Raw genomic sequence first — 24314 nt, forward strand, 5'->3', positions numbered from 1 at the left:
CATTCGTGATTCTGTCAAATGGCAGATACAACAGCATCAGGAAGCTCAAGTGGCATTTACAGAAGGTAAAGAGCCGTTATACTTGTTATCTTTTTAGGGATGTGCTTGGATTTTGCCCTCAAGCTGGAGCAGTCATAGGATATATAATAAATCGCCACGGTCGGAATTTATCCCCAAGCTGGGGTAATCGATGGGTAAAGTCTTATCCACAGTCGGGGTTTTATTCAAGCTTCAGGTGCAAGTTTTTGTGCATCTCCATGCCCTTGCATAAAACACAGTTACACGTTTTTTTATATAGATATTTTTCAGTTGTAGACAGGAATAATAAGTATTTGCGAGTGTTTGAAATGAATGGGTTCATTATGAATTGAGTGGCACTACATTTCAAAAGCAAAATTGGATTGAAATGCAAGAACTGTAGTACGGAATTAGTGTTGGTTCTGGATCGTAGAATGGAATTGTGTGTGTGTGATTGGATTTTTAACGTAGCTTGAATAATTTTTCAGTCATATTGCTACAATGTCTGCAGTGTGGCAGTTTATAGTGATATATAGCACTGGGGCATCATGCTGCAAACATGTAGTATGATGTTGCACCCAGTCACATTATCCTGACACCAGGCCGATCAGTCCTAACACTAACCTCTTAATGCTGAGCGTCTAGCGAGGTAGCTGTTAATACCATTTTTGTAAGTCTTTGGTATGACTTGGCTGGGGTTTGAACCCATGACCTCCCACTTCTGAGGCGGACGCTCTAACCACTAGGACACCGGAGTGGTCAGAATGGAATTGTAACAATTACAATGGAAGCAATTTGTATTATGCTTGTTGGGGCATTCCTCACTGATGGCTGTCAGTGACATCATCATGGGAATGTGTAACAGCCACATTTTGTAAGAACAAGGTGTAGTTGGTGAACAATACAGACACTTTTCTGCCATTTCCACTGGCATCATCTCATATGATGTTATTTAAAAAAACTTCCTACAACATACTCACAACATATAAAACCTATATGCAAATCTGATGAAAGCTGCTTGTGTTTCTGAAACACATATTCCATACTGGTGGCAAGAATGTCCAAATCTACATTACAAAAATGAAAACATTACCATCCATCTAGGAGTTGCAAATGTATGAAATCCTCTTGTTGGGTAGTTTTACTAACAGGCTTTACAGCAGGGCCTTCCATTAGATTTAAATGTGGCAGGTAAGTTGACAAAGTAGGGTGGGGGGTTGGGGGGACCTACCCCAATGGGGATAATTCATTTTTTTTTTAAAGTAGCATGGTGTAAAGTAAAAGTAGATGGGCTGATAAGGAATCCACTGAATTTACAGACTAAAGGTTCAGACATTTGTTTTTAAGAGAAAAATGAAAGAAGGAAACAATACAACAGATATTTTAATATGACTTTAATGTTTATTTTCTAGATTTAATTAAGATTATGAATCAGAATCAGTCTCCAACTCCACTGTAAAGTTTATCTATTACTTCTTCTGCTCAGGCACCTGCAAATTAAAACAAAATTGTAATGCTTAAATAAAGTCATATCATCTCAGCACTAGTTACATATGCAGAAGTCATGTTAATCAGCATTATAAAAATGTATGAAATTTTCTTCACTGCACTTGTGCTTCCCTTACTATCATTAAGCCATGATACAAGATAACTTTGCACTTACTTGTCATTTCTGGCAAGTGGATGGTGCAATCAATTTGCACAAAGATGAATTTATTTCATCCAAATATTTCATGTGAATAAAAATTCCAAATGGAGGCACTTGTCCGATCAGACAAGATATATGCATATTGTAGTTAGCTGGACTCTAGCTCTGATAGTCCTGGGCAATAGGATAAGCTGATTTTGTTATCAGTTTAGAAATGCATCCGCTTTGCAAATACTATGCTTTAAAAGACGAAACTGAATCCAATATTGATGAAATAAGAGTCATTTGGATTACCTTGTTTTTTATCATTCTGCGTTGGTTGGGTGCATATTTGAGGGTCTCTGATATGGTCTCTTCCATTCCATTTGCCTTTGCTTTGCCATTAGTTTTCAAGCAGGCTTCTGCATGAGTAATACAATGTTTTAAAATAAGTTTCACAACAAAGGATGCATTGCATTTTTCTAAATGCCAGCAATAATCAATGGAATATTTTTAAAACATGTACTTTGAAATGTGTCTCAAGTTACTTTATCAATTCATTTAAAAATCTCTGGCAAGTCACATGAAAAACACAATTTAAATCAAGCCATACTTACTTATCAAAGACTTTCTCATTCACATCCTTTACCTCACACAATAAATATCAGCAACACCAACATTAAATTCACACAATCAGTACAAAACCTAGGTGTTACTCTGGACAGTACTCTCACATTGCACCAACATGTCATGAACATATGCAAGGCTGCGTATCTTGAGCTGAGACGCATCAGCTCCATTCTCAGATATCTTTCAGTTGATGCCACTAAAACACTTGTGTGTTCATTACTGCTTTCAAGACTGGACTATGGTAACTCAATTCTGTCTGGTTCATCTTAATATCTACTGCAGAGACTTCAAAAAGTTCAAAACATAGCTGCTTGGATCATACTTAGAGTACCACAATCAGAGCACACCTCCCCGCTGCTCTGTACCCAACACTGGCTATCCATTCGATCCAGAATCAAACACAACATTAGTTCTCTGTGCTACGTTTCACTGACAGACTCTAGTCCAACATACCTATCCGACCTCACCTATGTGTACACACAAGCAAGATACTTACACTCCTCTTCCGACAATCATATACTCATTATTCTCACTATGAAAACAAAGTCACATGGACAGCATTCTTTTGCATACCAGGGCCCAGCAACATGGAATGAATTGCCCACTGAACTTAGACACAAAGACGCAGTGATCCCATTCAAGAGTGCTCTCAAAACTACTTATTCTGACTACAAAAACAAACTTAATGACTTAATAATGTTAACTACCTTAAATATTCTCAGCATGTTTTTTATGTTTTCTAATTTCATGGTGTTTGTTTTTGTAATCATATCATTGTGTATGTTTTTATGTTGTCTAATGTTGCAAAGCGATTAGAGCTTCTAAAGATTAGGCGCTATACAAAGTCCTCATTATTATTATTATTATATTTAGCTTGGATGAATATTTTTTAAATCAGTGGCCATAACTAAAAAATGGGATTTTGTTTTATGATCATAAAAGTATGTTGGACACCATCCATGATGTACAATGCTGTCTGACATTTCTATGCACCTAAGGTTTCCATCTCAAATATTAAAGCAAAATGCATACCGAATTTGACAGATTGATGAAAATAAAAAAAAGCAATGCTTACCATTTGAAAAGAGGCAATTGTCACTAGAATATTCTATTCAAAATGATATTAATTTTGGACACAGGGGATACCACCCCCATGTTTTCCTGACTCGTGATATGTCGGCCTATTCTGTGCACAGCTTTAAAAGATGTAATGTTTATCCATCGAGCTATAGAAATGAAATACATTTACTGTAGACTGTTTCTGTCAGCAGTTAAGTTGAGTAATTAGGTCAGGTTTATAGCTAGTTTACAAAATTCAATGTAGAATGCCAATAAATGACAAGACGTATTTTTGCAAACTAAAGTGATCTTGAAAAAAGATTAGTAAAGTTTAACATTTTATAAAAAATAAGCTATTATGTGGAAAAGAAACAACAATGAAATAGGATGCAATGTGTTTACGTCTAGTTTTGGAAGGTACCGTCTCTAAGGTACCGTCATAATTGTACCGTAGTTTAATGGGTGGAAAGGCCATTGAAAGGTAAGGGCAGTGCGGAGACCATCGAGTATGTTCCAGAATAGCTGAATCTTTGTAGATACATAGATCCATTCGTAACTTCAGTCCGCAAGCGAAACACTGTACTTCGTATCCCAATCCTGACTCGGGTCCGAAGTAGACAAATCCTGTTCTAGCTAAAACATACGAAGAAGGTAATCCTTCCCTATCCGTAGGCCATTTTTGAAACATGTCCAATCGACGGGCACAATCACAATAGTCAGGTAAGAAGACTGGAAAGTGGTAGGGTTTGAACTTGGAGTTCTCACTGGATTTCTCACTCGATTCTTGCTGCGGCGAAGTCATCCTTCTGGTGGGTGGCTATCCTCTTACAACCAATGTTTTATACCGACATGTCCATACGGCAAAGTAAAGTGGGTGGGAAGCCGCACTCGCTTCTGCTACACGATTTGATAGACTTTTTCCAAGGGTCGACTGACGATGTGGTGTGTGGGTAAACGTACAATCTTGTTGGGTTGATAGGTGGTCACTATCTCTAGACTGCAAGGCTTCTTTCAATATGCCAAAGTTGACCACTCGACTGGTACGATAATTCAGAGTAAGTCCTTTCACTTTACACTTCGTGTGCACTTCTCCTTGTATGGCCCAGTATTCGTAGCCGTAATTTTTGGGACCACCACTAACAAAACTTAGAATCTTGTCATCGGGGTGCTTGTCTGTCCAGGCTCCTAAACGGTCTCCTTCGATGTCAGGGTGCTGTTGACTCGGGTGATCGATATAAATGCAACTGTCCATGTCAAAGTACAAGACACGTTCCCCTAACAGTTCTAAAGCTTCGTACAATTTTAAGCGAGCATGAGCTGTCATGTAAGCTGCAATGATGACATTTCCAAAGGGGTCATCTTCTACAAAGTTCAGATCTTCTTCGTAATTCACCAAGATCAAATCCTCACGAACGACGTCCACGTGTTTCATGAATTTGGCTTTGTCGTGAATCATCTGAAAGTAGCGGGAAGGTTCGGTCAAATACTCCGTCTTGGGTAAACACGGTCATTGTGCCATTTTACCCCACAAGCAATTTAACATCACTTTGGCAAACGATTGCCTGCCTTCGTTTTTCTCAATGTGATCTGAAGTAATGCCTTCTTGTGCCCAGAATTTCTCTCTGAATGTCTTTTGGTCTTCGGGAGTGTGACACCAGGACAGATAGCCACTGGCTTCTTGCTCAGTTTCAAAAAGGCATCCACGTAGTCTGCGAAAATGCCTTTCTGCGTGGGGTCACCCTTGTGGAATTATTGTGTCTTGGGAAAGTGGCAAATTTCGTACACTTCTAACAGTTGGTATCCCATGTTCAGAGCTTTGAACAATTCTACGCTGACCCATGTCCCCGTCAAGGCCCGTTCTTCCTGGGTGTGATGACAAGGTTGATCTTGGTTGCACGTTTCAGCACAAGTACGGCACAAAGGAAACATAAGTTTGCCTTGGCAATGGCGAGGTAAGACGGGATGGTATAGGTTCGTGGGAGGCAAAACTTTGCACTTGATCAAGCCTTCGTATTGTCGAATGTTTTTTAGGTCGATGTGTTCGGTGAACAATTGTGGGTGCCCTGCAGGAAAGCAACAATATTTGCACACGTAGGGATACAGTGAACACACGTCCAAGTATATGATTTCTTCTCCTTTCTCTTCGTCAGCTTGGTACAGCAAACAGGTGGCATTGGTCCTTCCTCCGTACAAACTATTACTTGGGTTCAGGGGGTCCATGAACTGGTAACTTTCCATGAGGCGTTTAAACTCGGGATCGGTGTTCAAACGGTGATTGTATTTGTGTTCCCACATTTCCACCACTTGGTATCCTTCCTGTTCTAACTTTAGGCGTGGCTGACAAATGGCCTGGTACAAGTCTTCCATGGTTCGTTGTAAGAACTGATTTTTAGTGCCGCGGTCAGGGTAACAGACGGGACATCCGTGAAATAAGCAACCGTTAAACTCGTACATGATCTTGGGGTTTTCTAAGTCCCAGCCATTGACCGAATGCATTCCGATGATCTTTCGCCCTGTCCGTTGCGGGCATGCTGAATCCATTTGTCTTCCTTGTCGCACAAGTAATGCAACCAGCATGGGGCTTTGACCGAGTATTGACGTTTGACATAGTTGGTCGTTTGAGGACTGATGACAGCCACAGTGTTTTCAAGCATGAATCGTTGTCGGTAGACTAAGGAACACGCTTTGGCAATGGTGCAAGCCTCTTTTAAATGATCAACCCCTCCGTGTTCCATGAACAGTTCTCGAAATTTTCCACAGCATCGCCGTAAAATGTCCATGTCGGAACGACGATACTTTAGCATTTCTTCCTGAAAGTCGAAAGGGTCGGAGGCGTGAGCCTGGTACCAAGCGTAGAAAGTTTCTCGTTCGGTATGCATGTTGTCAGGGTCGTAATAGTGAGCCTGAGGCAAATGGGGTAGAACGGCGTGTTGATTGGCTTCTGTATTGAAAAAGTGTGGAAAGTACCCTTTAGCCATTTCTGTCATTCCAAACATTTTAGGCATTCGACTCAAAGGCATGGCTAAGTAGCTCATCGAATCTTTAAACTGCACTTGTCCCACTTGCATGAAAATGATTTTGGCTCCGTTCAAAGTGATTTTAGGACGCTCGATGCCACGTTCCGTATAACATCTCAAAAGAAACTGTCCATCATATCCGGAGAAATTGTGAGCCATCACCGTGGCATGACAATGACAATCTCCATAATAATGTTCGATGTCCTCTTGGCTCCACGTCTTGTCGATGGGGTCTAAGACCCATTGTGTGAAATCCGCTAGTGTGTTCGGTCCTTGAAAGATTTTTTCACGCCCTCCAGGAATCTTACTGCAGTGAGGGCAATAACTCAAGATAGGTTCTTGAATCACTTCTCGCACGCTCGATGAGCCACGCAGAAATTAGGAATGTGAATACTGATCTCTTGCATGCATTCGAAATCGAAAAAGATGAAATTGCCTTTCTTCTTCTTGTGACCATCCTCTTTCTCTGGTTGGGATTGGTATTTGTGTATGTAGCATTGGTGTTCCAAGTCCACAATGCAGTGACAAATGTGACATTTTTTCTTTCCTGAACATACGTGTGCCTTGGTACTGTTGATACATAGACCTTGTCCACACATTGGGCACAATCTCAGGAGTTGACAAGCACATTTCTTCTGTGAACCTTGCATCTTCAGATGTTGTTGGTAACAGGCAGGGCTGACAAATGTGCGCAGACAAGCAGGACAATGCACTGGTTCTTGCCCTTTGCTCAGACAGGGTTGAGAGGCCAAACATCCTGAGCATTTCGATCCACAATGTTTGTGTTGCTCTCGATTATTATAACCATCATAAGTCACATTTCTCACAGTAATATTTGTATCCCAGGAATCCAGTGATAGTGGTAATGGTATCGAAATGGTCATCGTGATGATAGAGGTGAATGTATTTTCCATCCTTAAAGTCTTTCCCTCGAAACAACAGAGACCCGCGCACTTCTTGAGGGTGCACTTTCAAGGTGTATCGTGGAGCTAGGGCATCTTGCAATTTTTGCATCTCAGGAATGCCACAGGATGTGTCTTTGGACAGGCATGCTTGTTGTAACAGAAGTTCTGCTTCATTTCGTTGTTTGGCTCGGTTCGATTTTCGAATGTTCTCCCAGGCTCTTTTCCATTCTACCGTGTCGTTCTTGTCGGCATAGGTTCATCCCACCACGATGGCTCGGGCTAAACACATGTGGTCTTGAAAATTGTTAATTTGGACAAGACTTGTTTTGGTAATGCGAAGGTTGTTGACCAATAAGGTCTTTCTGCATTGTCCGGTCCCTTGAGGAGGAGAGACGTGGGTCATGTCCAGTGTGGCTTTTCCATCGGTGATGTCAAACTGGTCATTAGATTGTTGCACGTGTTGAATCTTGTCCATGACTTTGGAAGTGGTCAATTCTGCAGGGCTGCTAAACTCGATCCAAACAGGGGATTTCAAGCCGTCATGTTGTATGGAAAGTCTCAAGCGATCATCTTCTTTGGGTTGACATTGTCGCTTGAGTGTGGTGAGCAAAGAATCCCACATGTCGGTGATGAACCCTTTTGCTTTCTCTAACAGTACTTCAGACTTGAAATCTTTAAACTTCACTGTGTATTTGTAAGCCGTAGTTCTAAATTTTCTAGAGGGACGCTTTTCCGTCTCTCGAATGTCATAGTACTTTTCAGGGTTGACTAAGGGTGGTAAACTTTGTTTAGAGGGTTTGGATTCTGGTTCACTCATGTCCTCTTCAAAATCACTGGCATGAATTTGTGCCAAGACTTCAGCCCTAGTACGAGGCGATAGATCACGTTTCTGCCTCTTACTTTCTTCTTCTTTCTTCTCAAATGAATTGGATCATTTCATCTCGATAGCAAAAAGTCAAATGACTAAAGTTTAAACACCATGGATTAATTTATAGTCATAGCAGACCAGCGTATATAAAGGGTATGTGTCTTGTCCTTTCACTATTCATTTCACTCTCAAACTGAGCACAACAATGGAAGAGACTACCAAGACTGAACGTTTCATCAGAGCTTTGCGAGGGGTCATTAGAAAATTCTCTTCAGACCAGCCGAGGGACTACTCTCCTTCCTTTCAAGATAAAAGTCAAGATACTTGCTATATCTGTCAGAAGAAAGGGCATTGGTCTTCAGAGTGTCCAGACCGTCAAAAAAGAAAAAAAAGGGGTTAGAAGAGACAAAAGTCAAGATACCTGTTATTATTGTCAAGAAAAAGGACATTGGTCACCAGACTGCCCAAAAAAGAAACAAGAGGAGTCAGAAGAAGAGAGGGATTCTTCAGAGGAAGAGGAAGAAGAAGAGGAAGAAAACAGACAGGTGAAGAAAAAGAAACAGGAGAAGAAAAGAAGGGAAGAAAGTGAGGAGGAAGAGGAGGAAAAGACTATGACGGTGAAGAAATTAAAAAAACAGAGAGTGAACAATGAGACAGAATAAGTCTATGAACTTTTTAAAGTGCTCTGTTGTGAATTGTGAATTGTAAATATTTATAAAAGAATAAATTAATTATAAAAGGTAAGTGTCTTTGGGTTTTGATTTTAAAATAAGAACCTACACTCACGCACACTCATACACAGACAGGTACTATTGGGTAAAATGTTTTTTTTTAGTTATTGGCAATTGAAAGCCTATCTCTTTTCGAGAGACGTGGATGGCCCTGAAAAGGGCCTTTTTTGGTGTAAGGGGTGAGTTTAAACAATCAACTTTAACTGTCTTAAGCCTTTGCCATGGCCAAGGCCTACTTCTGGACTGCGTACTGTTGATGATGATTTCGTTGAAATCACTAAGGATGGTGCAGTAGGCGTAGTCACAGGGTTGGAGTGTTTAGCTTGGGAAGGTCGTATTCTCTTCGGCCGTAATAAAGAAGTCTGATACATCTGTTTCAGACTTCTTAACTAAAATGTCTAACAGTACCGTGACCGTTTGATTTTGACACCCTTGTTTCTTTGCTGCTGCGTCTTCTTCTTCTTGTTTTTTTCTTACCTCTTCTTCTTGCTGCTGTTGCTGTAGGAGAAAAGCTTGTTCCGCTTCCTTTTGCTGTTGTATAAATTTCTCCAATTCTTCTTTCTGTCTCTGTCTAAAATTTTCCATGTGCGGTAATGAAGGAGAAGGTGACGAAGGTTCAGGAACAAATTCTTGCAAGGTAAAAAAATCCACAAAATCCCAATTCACCTCTTCTGAAAGTAAGTCTGGGTTCCCTTGGGTAGTCTCCACCATCAGTGCACCCAAACTGATCGTTTTCTGAGTTTCCGTCATGTTGAAAAACTGTCGCTTAGATTGACTACGCACAGGCGCTAGCGAATCTATATAGACTATGTGACGTCACAGACTGCTCTCTTCGGATTGGACGTGGGCTGACTGAATTTTGTAACGCGTGTTTGGATTGGTCAACAAACTCAATCCGTTTCAATCCTTCCTCCCCCTATAAATAAGTACAGTTCACTGCATTCCTTCACCTGTTACTCAGCACCCCAACATGTGGACCGATGTACAATCTTCAACGCTTGTGTCTTCGATGATGTTCCGGACGGACATATCAATGTATGTCCGATCCAACTGGACAGTTATCCACAGGACAGACACCAGCCTGTGGATGCGAAGAATCTTATGTGGAGCATCAAGGATGCCTCAAAAGAGTCTTAATCTATGGTCCTGCAGTCAGGCACAGCCTAAGGTCAAGAAGAAGATGTCACAGATGCCCTTTATGTTAAGGGTATATTAACATAAAACCAAAGGCCCTTTTCAGGGCCATTCCTATCTCTCGAAAAGATCTTGACTTTCAATTGCCTACCCCTTTTTTTATTTTTTTGTTTAAAAAAATAAAAAAAAAATAGAGACCCCTCCCTGTTTCAATTTTCGCCTGTTCCATTTTCATAAACCCATCAGGTCGGGACCTTATTAAAATAGGGTCCCGACCCTGTTCCATTTCCCCTAGTCCCAAGACAGTCCCACGATTTATTCCCCATGTTCAATTTCCCTTGTCCCTAGAGTGAATAGTTTTTTTTCTTTCTCCCATGTTAAATTCCCCTTGTCCCTAGAATGGATATTTTTTTTTTTTCTCCCATGTTAAATTACATAGTCCCCAGAGTGGATATACCCTTTTTAACATGGAAGTTCCCTAGTCCCTAGACCGTCCCTATTCACTACTACCATTGTCATTACCAGCCTGAAACCAAATTTAATGCCATTTGTATAAATTCATTTCAAATAAATATTATGATATAGTTGAAGTGTAAAGTCAAGCAAGTATTCTGTTTGCAGATTTTACATTTTAGATATTATAGTAAAGTCATATTTTCTCTTGTTTAGTAAACTTTATTGCAACTGGTTCCAAAATAGTAAATCTTATTTAATGTTCATTCACCAGAATAGGTATTAATACAATCCCGAATTAACTGTATGGTACTAAAATATACCCTGATCTTGTGTGAGATTGTAATATACAGAACTATACCTCAAGACAACAATAATATATTGAATTTATATTGTATCAAGACTGTCATGGTTATGAACTCCAACTTTATTCAGGTTTTTTCATAATAAATGATCATCTTGTGCTATGGTTGAAAAGAAATCAAAGTTCAGTTTAACTCCATTCTCTCCACATTTGTAAGTTGTTAAGAGGCATACTCATCCTCAGTGTTATAGCAAAATGTAATCTTATTTGGATCAATCTTGGTGGTGTAATATATGAATGGAGAAAGAATATTATCATCCAGATTAAAATATGTTTTATTCAGACTCTACTAAAATTTTTAGTTGGATATGGGTTACGGAGCCTGATGTGTACGAACAAAGCAATGTGTACCATGACCTTTTTAATTTAACATTTTAAACTCCTGCAGAAGAAAGAGATTTTTTAGATCCATTAATCTGTATTAACAAAAACATTTCTTCAGTATGATTTTCAATTACTTAGTATTGACAAAACTCATATTTTAAAGTTGTTGTTTTTTTGTGTTTGGTTTGGCCTTTTATGGTAAACCAACACAAGTAAGTTATTTAGTGCCAAGGCACTTTAAGTATAGTGCCTTGCCCAAGGACACACCATGGTAGCTAACCCAGGTTGGTCTGATGGTAGAATTTGAACCTACCTTATTTCACAGGTCCAGAAAGCTAACCACTGAGCCACTACAGCTCCCCATCTTATAGTGGAATGCTGGTATACTTTATGATCAAGAAGGATGGGTTGGGGTATGCATGTTGCATCTGAAAAAAGTGATGGAATTTTTGTTTACATAATATTTTAGTCATACAATATGAATCATTTTCTATAGATTTAAGATGTATCAGATCAAGTTAAGAAAAATCATATATTCTGTTTCCTGGGAATGTACTAAAATTCACTGTTATTGTTTGATTTTTTGGTAGTAAGCTTACTTGGTATTTTTTTCTTTTTAACTTGAATACCTAATTTGTTAACATCCTATTCTAAATCTTCAGAGTTCTGTCTATTAAGTGACAACTGTTGATACATGTAGGGAAGTTTTTGTTTATATCTTTTGATTTTTGTGATTCTGGAAGTTGCAGTATTTGTTGTTGTATTATAACCATTTCAGTAATTTAATGAATGCAGAGTGTACTGCTCTATAAATGAAATTTAAGTGAAAATAATGTAAAAGTATGTTTCACTGCAAATATAAATTGTTTAAAATAATATATCATTTATCATATGACTATTCAATTGTGGTAACTAGTATTCCATCCAATATCTATATATTAAAATATGTCTTTTCATACAGCTGGTGATCATTTAGATACAAGTCCAATTGAACATAATCAAATTATCAATGCAGGTGTTTTTATTAGTAGTAGTATTGCAAGTATAAGTGTTAGTATTAAGATTTCATATACAGGTATGATAAGTGTATCATAATGTTTAAATGATGCTCCTTGTTACAACATAAAATATGTTCATTGAAACAAATGGTTCACTGGTAAATTGGCAGCAAAGGTCTTCACTGAATTATGTTGCATAAACTATTTTACAATAAAACATATATGATGCATCTCAATTATGATGAATGTGAGGAGGAGGATTAATAATAATGCAATTTAAGTTATCTTCATAACATAAGTTCTAGCAGATGTGTAATTTTTATGTGGTTCATCATCAGTTTGAAACTGGTCTGTGATTTCTGGATCTGGACATACCTGGTCCCCTGCTGTTGTGCTGCTATGGTCTTTACAGTTCATTAGGATATCAGTTACACTTGGTTTACATTTAGAACCCCATGGGATGGAATGCCCAGTTTGAAACTGAGAGAATGGTTAATTATCCATAATATAACTCCTGCAGTTATTATTAGGTTTGATATCAAGGTCTTTCTTTAAAAGCTTTTCAACTCAGGTTCTGTTCTACCATACAGATAAATAAAGTCAAATTCAAGGCTTTCAGATTTGTCCAGTTTGTTTCATGTGTTGCGGCAGACAGACTGTATATTGCCACTGTACCATATAAATATCAGTGCTTAGTCTGCTCTCAGTTGCTGTGGTTTGATTAGTTACAAGTGTCATCACATGTGACTAATTATTGACCAATGTAATGAAACTTGTATAATTAGAAGGCTGTATTTAAAAACTCTAAAGATCTTAAAAAGAAAATTGGATCGGGGTAAGTAAAACCTTTTACTTTGACCATTTGGCTAGAAAATAATTTTCAATAAGTTTAAATTGGATAATAGTAATATAATAATTAATTACACAAATCAGAATAAAAGCTATTTGCATATCCCCTTACAGCTGTTGCTTTTTCATAGTACTAAGTAGAATAAAGTATAGTTAAGACAGATAGCTTTAAGCTAGAATTAAACTCAAATAAATTGCAAGAAATCAAAACAAACCCAGGATTAAAACTAAAGAAATATCCCGTCATATATACCTTACATCAAATAAAGAAACTCAAGATGGATAACAACAAAATTAATGTCACATCATCAAATAGTTATCTCAGCTGCCTGGTCAACCTAAAGGCAGATAAACTAAGGCAAACTTACTCCGAAGCAGTCTCATCCCCCCTAAGAGAAAAACGACAGATACAGTTCTTAACGCCAATTTTCAACTCGACCCCAACTGACTCGATGAGTAGACTCTACCTGTCACCAAGCGTAAACGAGAATGTGGACAATCTACCGAGTAACCGCAAAACTACATCCGACATGAGTACCCAAACTGAGGAACAATACTCAACAAGCACAAAAACAACCCAGACCACGCTGGTTAAAAACACTAGCAGCCAGGGGACTCAAACTGAGAACCTACTAGATGAAACAGAACGCCCTCACCCTACCACAAATAAAGCAGTCACACACGACTCAACAAAAGGTAAGAATAATAGGAAAACCAAATCCCAAATACCAGTTAGAAAGAATAAGGAACACACTAACTGTCAGAATACAAGACCCAGCAAGCCGGTTATGGACAACGAAACAAAGTCAGCTAAAGAGACAAACACCAGGGGAAAAAAGACCAGTCTGCAAAATATCCAAAACAAGAAACACCCCGCTGAACTGACTCTCTTCGTCAAGGAAGTAAATTCCAAAATAACGAAGTTAGCCTTTAAAACCATAGCATGGCAATTGAACAAACATCACCAAGGAGAATTCACGCTTAAAAGCACTAGAGACGACTTGCTGATAATCAAATGCACCACTGAACAACAGATTGCCAAATATATGGAAATTGAAAGAATAGACCAAATAAATGTTCAGGTCACTAGACACAACAGAACAAAACAACACATAGACCCAAACCCCCCAAAAACACACAACAAAGGAGTCATATACGTATCAACTCAAAATAAAACCAATGAAATAGTAGACTACATAAGGAGTAAAGGACAGGAAGTAGAGAAAGCAATCCGCCTAAAAACAAGAAGGGGAAAGGATAGCACTGCAGTGGTACTCTTTTTTAAGGGCGCCACCCCAGAAACTATCAAAATAGCCGAAAAACTCGAGGCTAAAAAAATTTTTGCTTTCAAAAACAAACCACGGTTCTGTGGCAACAGCAAAAATTGGGGGCATTACTCTAAGAGTTGCGGAAACCTATTCCGGTGCAATCAATGTGGTCTTCACCACCCAGACCGGAAAACATGTAGCGCCACCAATCAGCACTGCGCTAACTGTAGTGGTAACCACAAACCAAACCACGCAGAATGCCCCAGGGCTCTTAGAGAAGCCCTAATAGTCGAATATATGATCTCCCATGGGGTAAACTATAAGCAGGCCAAAACAAAAATCAGGATACCAAAAACAAAATAAATAGGTAGCACCCTCACTGGTAGGAAACACGCATAAAACGAAAACAACAGTAAATTAAACAAACTATTAAGACTTTTTGCACTAGAGATGGATTCCAGAGCAGAAATCAAAATATGGCAATGGAATGCACGCGGCCTTAGGGCCCACGCTGACCAACTAAATAACAAAATACTTGAACAGGAAAGAAAACCAGATGTTATATGCATACAGGAAACCCACCTAAATGATACCTCACGTATCCCAAACATCATAGGCTACAACACCAAATACCTAAAGCATCGATCCCCCACAGCAAGAGGAGGGGGGTTAGCAACCTTTGTTAGAGATGGAATTACATCAGAAATGCATAAATTAACAGATAGTAGACCGCCCAATGACTTCGAAATACAGATAGTCAAAATAACCGCTCAAACTAAGCAGGTACTAATCGTTAACCTCTATGAAACAAATGAGCAGCGCAATTTAAGTGCAGACGAAACAATCAAAATGATTAAAGACTGTGGAGAATGGGTGGTAATATGCGGGGACTTCAATGCGCACAATGAACTATGGGGGAGTCAAAAGACGGACATTAAAGGAAAAATTGTAGAAAAATGGGCACAAAAATGCAACTTAGTTTTTCTAAACAACAGAATGCACACCCGGATAGATGACAGAACAGGCCACACATCAGCAATAGACCTATCTCTATGCACACCAAGATTAACAGGCATTTCTGATTGGCAAGTTGATGAAAGCGACCCTATGGGAAGTGACCATTACCTTATAAATATAGAAATACAAATTAGAATACCTCAAAATAAAGCGTCCTTCACACCAAGATGGAAATACGAACAGGCCAACTGGATTAGGTTCAAACAGATAGGTGACTCAATCGACCCAGAAACCATATATCACCGGGACATTGACACCTTTAATGACAAATTAACAGAAACCATTAACACAATGGCCCAAGAAACAATTCCTAAAACTAAAGGAGTAGCACCCAAACCCACGGTGCCCTGGTGGAATAATGAATGTAAAATAGCAATTAAAGAGAAAAAAAGAGCTCTAAACAAATTCAAAAGAACTAAAAATAATAGGGACTTTAACTATTACAAGGAAAAGGAAAAAACTGCCAAGCAAACTATTATGATAGCTAAACAAAACTCATGGAGAGAATTCTGCTCAAAACTAGATATTAACACAAAATCGAAGGAGGTGTGGCAAAGAATTAAAAAAATGAGAGGCAAAACTAAATCAATAACCCCCAACATACCTGGACAAAACAACAAACATAAGGCAGAATTATTCGCAAACTATTTCGCCAACATGTGTAGCAATACCAACTTAGAGGATAAGTTTAAAAATCATAAAAGGCAATTTGAGGAAAGCAACTCTGACAACATAAAGGAAGCAGGAAATAATGACGGCCCACTAAACCTTCCGTTTACAGAAGCCGAATGGAGAAAGGCCCTCGCCGGCAAAAAGACCACATCCCCCAGGGAGGATACTTTGGGGTATGAAATGTACAAGAACCTACCCAAAAAACTTGTCACAATTGCACTTAACCTCATTAATAAAATATGGGAAACCGGTACCATACCTATAAGATGGAAAAAGGCAGTAGTGGTCCCGATTCTTAAGCCTGGAAAACCCTCAAGCGATATAAAATCATACAGGCCCATATCACTAACAGACAATATATGTAAAATAATGGAAACTATGGTAAACAACAGGCTGAAATACCATTTAGAAAGCAAAGGACTACTAGCTAATACACAGAGCGGGTTTCGCAACTACCGAAGCACAATAGACCAACTCATGAGACTAGAAACCGCTGTCAAATTAGCATCTAGAGAAAAATTTTAAAAATCCAGATATGTTACAGCCATCTTCTTAGACATGGAAAAAGCATATGATCTAATGTGGACTAAGGGACTGATAAGTAAACTTAAACCATACGGAATAACTGGCAATATATACAAATTTATTGCTAACTTCCTAACCGATAGAAAGATACAAGTCAGACTAGGACAAGACTACTCCGAACGATACAAACTGGAAAATGGCACGCCACAATGAAGCGTAATCAGCCCAACTTTATTTAATATAATGATAAACGACCTGGAAACAGCGGTAAAACCCAACCACCTTGACTTATCCCAATTCGCCGATGACAGCGCCGTATGGAAAACTGGCAACCCAGCCAGCAGAGAAACGACCAAGCACTTACAAAAAGGACTAAACGATATAGGAAATTGGACAGATAAATGGGGATTTAAATTGTCACCTCTAAAAACAGTAGGCATAGTTTTCAATCCGGGAGGTGGCCACCCCCCACCCACTCCAAACTTAACCCTAAAGGGGGTACCCATCAAATTCGAAAAACAAGCGACACTCCTAGGTATGGTATTCGACCACGAACTCACGTGGGCAGCTCATATCCAAGAACTCGTAACGAAGTGCAAACGAGACATCAACCTCCACAGAAACCTCAGAGGGGTGAATTGGGGGGTTGATCAAAAAACACTCGTTACCCTATATAGAGCACTTATAAGAGCAAAATTGGACTACGGTTGCCAGGTATATGGAGCGGCGAACGCCACGTTACTAAAGAAACTAGACACAGTCCAATCAAAAGCGCTAAGGGTATGCACCGGCGTCCTAAATGGTACCCCCACACAAGATATCTTAATAATAGTAGGAGAACCCCCGCTAGACCTAAGGCGGAAGGAATTGATGCTGTGATACTCGACTCGAATATCAATACACCAACCCAACCACCTCACGCTACAAGCCCTCTTAGCATGCGACAAACCATTCGATACAAAAGGAAAAAATAAAAAAATACCTAGTGGGAAAATAATTATAGAATTAAAAAGGAAATTTCAAATCGCAAATATCAACCCAGAAAAAATAAGGTACTACCCAGACCCCCCGTGGACCTGTCCCACACCACAAATAGACCTTAGCTTACGTAAACTAGGACAAAAACAAAATGACCCGATAGGACTAAGAGCATCAATACTAACGTACATTGACAACAAATACGAGACATACACGCAAATCTTCGCAGATGGATCAAAAACCAAAAATCCAAATAAAACTGCAGCAGGGATAGTGATCCCAAAATTAGATGTCGCCGTTGGAAAAAGACTCCCAGACCAATGCGCTATATACACGGTAGAATTCATGGCAATACTAATGGCATTAACATACCCCACAACTAAGGCAGTCATTCTAAGCGACTCTTACAGTGTACTACAATCGTTAGCAACAGACCAATCCAAGAGCAGACCTAATATGATTAATCATGCAAGATCGCTACTTAAAGAGATTGAAAAAAACAACAAACACGTTGAATTCGTATGGATACCCTCTCACATCCATAATCCCAGGCAATGACAAAGCAGATGCAGAAGCAAAAAACGCCACAAACGAACCAAAAGCCCAAAATATAGCATACAGCGTCACTGAAATCAATAACATGGGACAAGATCAATGACATGTGGCAAGAGCTATGGGAAAAATCGGATGCAAACAGTCTAATACACACGATGATGTAAAAAGTAAGTAGAAAAGTCGAAAGTCCGACCTTCAAAAATCCATACGATATAACAATAATAAATAGAATAAGAACAGGTAAAACACTATTGGCAGGATGCACAGGGAAACACATAAAAAGGGGACCAACCGAAAACTGCCCCTACTGCCCAACTCCAGAAACAATCGCACACTTAATAAATATATGCCCCAAATACAACCAGGAAAGGGCCGAACTAAAATCTCAACAGGAACAAATAGGAGAACGGTGGACATACCCGGAGTTACTTGTGGCAAAAAACAATAACATAGGAATGACCTATAATAACATCATGACATTCATTAACAAAATAGGCAAAAGGGGACAAATCTAAACCGAATGAAGAGTTGGGTATAAAGAGAGACCATGTAAAGAAATTAAAACCAATAAACCTAAAAGATCGAACCAAAAAAGAAAAAAACCAATCAAAATATTACAAATCACTGTTTGGGAATTGTGACGACCGGCTCGGGCTAGTGGGTTCACAGACTGACACCGCCGCTCATAACCCGAACAATAAAAACCAGATAAGGACGAATATTACAAAATCACTGTTTTGGAATTATAATGGCATGCTAAGCCCCGTAGGTTCCAAAAAAAAAAACAAAAAAAGAAAAAAAGGAAAAAAAAAACAAAAAAACAAAAAAACAAAAAAAAAAATATTAAAAAGTAAATCAAAGACCAGTCAAAATATTACAAATCACTGTTTGGGAATTGTGACGGCCGGCTCGGTATCGTGGGTTCACAGACTGGCACAGCCGATCATAACCCGAACAATAAAAACCAGATAAGGACAAAATATTACAAAATCACTGTTTCGGAATTATAACGGCATGCTAGGTCCCGTAGGATCAAAAAAAAATAAAAAAAATATAAAAAAATAAAAATAAAAAAAATATACATTAAAATAAATCACAAATAGCTAAGCTAAACAAAAATAACAGGTAAATAGCCAAGTGGTCAAAGCGAAGGGAAACAAAGGCAATCAAACCACCTCCCTCGAAGAAAACATCTCATGGTGAACATGGCAGTATCAAAAGGACGAGAAGACCAAAATAGAAATGGACACGGGATAAGGCAGAAAGAGCTGAAATAAAGAAGAGCAGGAAAAGGCACAGGATGAAGTTAAACGTCCTAAGGCAGTAAAAGAAGAAAGAACAGGACACTTGCAGACCTTGGGGAATGAAGGCAGAAACAATGAAAAGAGTATGCCTCAAATAATCAAACCACCCCCACCCCCCCGTATGAAAAGAATTGCCTTCCCGAAATCAAACAAAAGAAATAAGGCCACCCACCCCCCCACATCTACTTATAAGTGTGAATGAGAAAGTGAGCGTGAATGTGTGTTGTCGGGATATGTGGGAAAAGCAGAAAAACGAACAAAAATGTCTATAGCCATTACACAAATATAGCATACACACTCCCTACCCACCTTTTTCTTCTTTTCTTTTCTTTTTTTTTTTCTTTTTTACAAACAAATTTTACCACATAGGGCTTTCATTCTGACCCACGAAAGCCCTCTTTTGACCAACAACTTACTGGCCCTGAAACACACTGATTGGTTTAAAGCCACACGTACGAAATACTTAACCAAATTGAGATCTCCAAAACAAAATAAAGGGCTACTAAAAGCGTACTAGATGTGAAAAAATTTTCGGAAAATTCAAGTACGCAAAGTACACAAAATTTAATAGACCTTACAAAAGATAGGAAAATTCACAACTCAGGAATATCTGAAGCGTATGTGACAATCACATGTTTGGCAAGATAGTACAGGAATAGCCCAATAAATATAGGGAACTGGGCATTGATTGCAACGAAAATTTCATAATACTGCTGCTGGTGTGCTTCGGTTACTGCCTGAAATGAGAGAGGAAGGAGATGCAGGATGCAGAAACAGACCACCAACGGAGTACAACGATGGAGAAGGTTGCAGCGATGAGAGCCTGGGCGGGACCTTTTGGGGCACCTGGGCTTCGGCTTGCTTGCTTGGGGGCATTGTATAAGTTAATCGCTAAATTCAAAAAGTACACAAACGTGTACAAACTAAACAGTCGCACATACCGAAAGGTGCACGTGACTTTAATCCAATGAATGAATGAAATGTGTGCTAGAGGGTAGGGTTAGCAGTTATACTCCCAATTATGTTTGTGATGAGCAAAAGCAGCTGCACAAATTTGAGCTTTTAGTTTGGTTCTGGTAGGGTCAAAGGATGCAGGTACATTTTACATTCATTTTTTACTAGAAATAGCTATTTTCAATATTTTTCTGTGACAAGGCAACTAAAAGAATCAGTATGTGCCTTATGCATGAATAAAGTTCACTAGTACTATAACAAATTAGCATACTTTTCATCACCCCTCTACCATCAAGATTTTTTTATATTTACCTCTGTAGCAGACACAAATAAAAGTCGGCAGCTCATTTGCAGACTAAGTTACGCATATGATCTCCAATGCTCATCTAACTGTGACAGGCAGTCACCAACAAGCCAACCTATTTCCATGCCTAACTCAAAGTAAATCTGAACCACATTATAGATTTAGCTTATGTGTAAATTTATAAATGCTAGGCTTGTGATAATTAGGTTCATGCCTTCTACCTTAAAAATTAGAGGGATGTCAAAATACGAAACTATCCAGTGAGACCTATGATGTTAATTTTAATCCCTATGGGATTTGTGACATAAAAAACCCAAATGCTTTATGTATTAAAAGGTAACTAATGGGGGCAGGATCTGCAGTGAATCAATGGTTAGTATGCTAGACTCCTGATAAAAATGTTTGTGTTAAAATCCTGTTATCAAGTCAACCAGGTTACCTACTGCAATGTACCCTTGCCTTACTCCAATTCCCTCAGTACTCAGTAAACAACTAGTGTTGCTGTACATAACAAAACCAGTCCATATTGATTTTACATATTTTACTAAATCCTGACAAAAATAATTCTCTAAATAAAGAATGATTAATATGTGATGGTCTCACATGTAATCAAACTCTTCCAAGCTTTTAATGATATGAACCGATTTATCAATGTTTATCAAATTTGCATGAAAAACTATTTCTTATTTGTCATCAAATATGTTCAATGTTTTGATCATATAAGCATTTCTGCTACATTAGATCAAAATAATCTTTTTGTCAGAAATAGAGCCCTTATAGTATTTGCAAGGTCAACCAATCAGATGCAGAATTTGAGTTTAATATGAATGAATATTTTTTTTACAAAATTGCTCTTTTGCTATATCTTGATGAGATAAATCTATTCACCAAGTCTGATGAAATTAATGAGAAATAGTTTTAAGAGCAGTAGCAAGAATGGCTAGTGAGATGTAGAACCACCACATTATATGCATAGATTTTGCTTATAGCCTCAGACATACAAGCAAATAATTAAACAAGTCAGATCTAAATTGGATCATAAACACTGTTGTGCAAATCATAAGAAACTCTGCCAATCAGATGCAAGGTCACTTCACTACCATACCTTTATCACACTCATAATAAGCATCATTGTGAAACTTGACTCTATAAGCCCAATGGCCAAGCATGATCAAACTTGAATCAGCAGTAGTGGTTATAACTTCATGTATTTGTATGCATCTTCACTTCTTCAATCTAGATCTCATTTATATAAGCATGTATTCTACGTTTAGTAAAAACTGCACTACATGTATAAATATTGCATGCGGTGGTAACATACTCAGATGAAAGATCACCTTATTATTATTAATGGTTAACACTCATCAAACTTCAAGGACAACTTAATGATTTTAGCCTATATTGTGGAAGTATGGCTTTTAGGCTGGTTAAAAAACTCAACTAATCTTATACATGATCACATGTATATACTTGGATTTTGCTCATTATTAGATTTATCCAAGATGTTGATTTAAGCCCAAAACCAAGTTTTATATAAACAAATTGATCAGAACTATGGACTCCAAAGTAGCTAATTTCTTACTGTTGAAAGACAGAAGGGGATGTGAAATAAATAACACACTCTGGACCATTACATAAACCCACTTAGCCTTTTGACCAGTTGAGATAAAATATCAACAATAATGTTAAATAAGATTGATAAATTATGTTTTCTCACATTACCTCTAGCCCTTTTCAACATGGATGGTATTTTTCTTCCACATATGTCAGCTCTTAATTAGTGGCCCTTTCCCATCATGAATGTTGTAGGTGAAACTCTCAGAATTAGGCTTTTTAATTTATATCTGTAGAAGAAAAAAACTATTGGTCTGCATATATCAATGTCACCATTTCTGTATTAGATTAAAATACCATATGTGTGTGTGTGTGTGTGTGTGTGTGTGTGTTAATTTTAGAATTTAAGCAAACTTGTCTCCATGTGTTTATTTTAAAACTGATGATGATAACACATAACAGGTTCAATGGATAAAATGTTATTTCTTACTTCTTACAACTGCTCATTATATCTGAATTTACATTCAATGTTTGTTTTAATTAACATATTTGGGATATTGGGCAAATTATTTATTTTGTAGTTTATCATTATATCATTTACCAGTCTTTTATCATTCAAATATGTAATATAGTACCATTATACTGACTTCATATTCTATATGATATCCCAGCAATACATATTAAGCAGATAAGTGCAAATAAAAATGTTCAGAATGTAAAATTTACTCCAAGCTCAAAGAAGATCAGCAAAAGATAATATCCAACAAATTACCAAACAAAAAGCGAAGTTAACGCAGTTACCTTTATTATGACGTCTCCAACACCAACGGTACTGTACAGCTACGTCTTCTGAGTTTTACCGTCATCTTGTCTTTCAAACCAGAATTAATTTCTTGAGCTCTTACAAAATGAAGAAACTTTTAAATACTATAATTTAAGCAGCTTCTTTACATGCCATCAGATAAATTATGGCACAGTGTTATGTCTGTCAGCAAAACGCAACTTCACATTTGGACGGCGCGCTGTGTGGGCATCGCCGACACAGCAACTGACATGAATTCTCTATTAGCAGACAATGATTCGGAATAAATCCTTCGCAAATCTAACATTCTCGATTTTTCATAGTTCCACTTTTCATTGTTGCATCTGTTTGATTGTACAATTGCTAATGATGTTCAATGAATCAACTTCAATTCATCTGCTGTCTGAAATCCCGGTTCAGTTGGTATTTTCTTCCGCGCATGATGCCGTGTAAATAAAAGATACGGTCGACATTCAAAGTGGTTTAGGTTAATTTATTATTTTTCTTTATTAAGGTCATTTGCAGAAAGTGTTTCGCTAGGGTGAGAAAAAAAAATATAACAAAAAGAAAACTTTCTTTTCCAACGCTAATACTGTATATATTTCAATTTGTGATTGATGCTATAAATAAAAAAAAATGATAATAAAGCATTTTAGCCCGTGGCTTCGGCACGGCACTCGTTTTTGTGGGTTTTTTAAAATGTTGTTAGTGTTGTTTTTGGGTTGTTTTTTGTGTGTGTACCACACTAAAAAACATACCAGGTATTAGGCCTAACGTAGGAAAAGAAATTATCCTCTATTTATTACTATTCTTACTGTCAAATGACGCAAAAGTGATCAAATTGCTATTAAGATTTTGTTTTGTATAACACTTACCGCTCGTTTTCCTCGAGATAAAGCAGCCACTTCAAAATGATTATAAAATCTGTGACAGATGAAAAACGTGGTTTAAATAATTCGTAATCGCCTGCCTTAAAATACTGTAGGAATTTGCTAATGTATTTCATGGCCCTCGTTTGAATAGATACCAACGATCATGTATATCGACCAAATTTTGTATATTCCTGCCCACAATCATGTATTTTGTATTAAACCGTATATTACACGAGCGCTCTGTGGCAAACTCGGGGGGGGGGGGGTCTCTATTATACCCAGAGGCGTAGCTATGATATTTTGCGCCCGGGGACGAACTATAAAATTGGCGCCCCAGCCCCCTCCCCGTTTAATCACATTTTTGAATATTACCCTTGTTTACTTATTATAATGTAACGTTGTAAGCCTCATTTTGGCGCCCCTGTACCTTGGCGCCCGGGGACATATGTACTCCCCTTCCCCCCCCCCCCCCCCCCGCTACGCCTCTGATTATACCTGCTGTATCAGTTGAGAAATATATTGAACAGATCAG

At 38.2% G+C, this 24314-nt stretch overlaps 1 protein-coding gene and 1 long non-coding RNA gene across 2 annotated transcripts in view; one reads left to right on the top strand and one right to left on the bottom strand.

The window, feature by feature from the left end:
• Positions 1 to 24314, top strand: part of LOC149798951 (uncharacterized) — a 123479-nt gene that overhangs the window by 28015 nt on the left and 71150 nt on the right. The gene's annotated exons all lie outside the window — the stretch shown is intronic.
• LOC149798952 (uncharacterized) lies at positions 1400 to 23301 on the bottom strand. Its single transcript, XR_016420851.1, has 5 exons — positions 22910 to 23301; positions 22277 to 22398; positions 11444 to 11558; positions 1961 to 2067; positions 1400 to 1508 (listed from the first exon to the last, which is right to left on the bottom strand). It is a non-coding gene; the product is annotated as an uncharacterized LOC149798952 (long non-coding RNA).

Source organism: Sinohyriopsis cumingii, chromosome 5 (assembly GCF_028554795.1).
Source record: "Sinohyriopsis cumingii isolate HCF-2022 chromosome 5, ASM2855479v2, whole genome shotgun sequence".
Lineage (NCBI taxonomy): Eukaryota > Metazoa > Mollusca > Bivalvia > Unionida > Unionidae > Sinohyriopsis > Sinohyriopsis cumingii.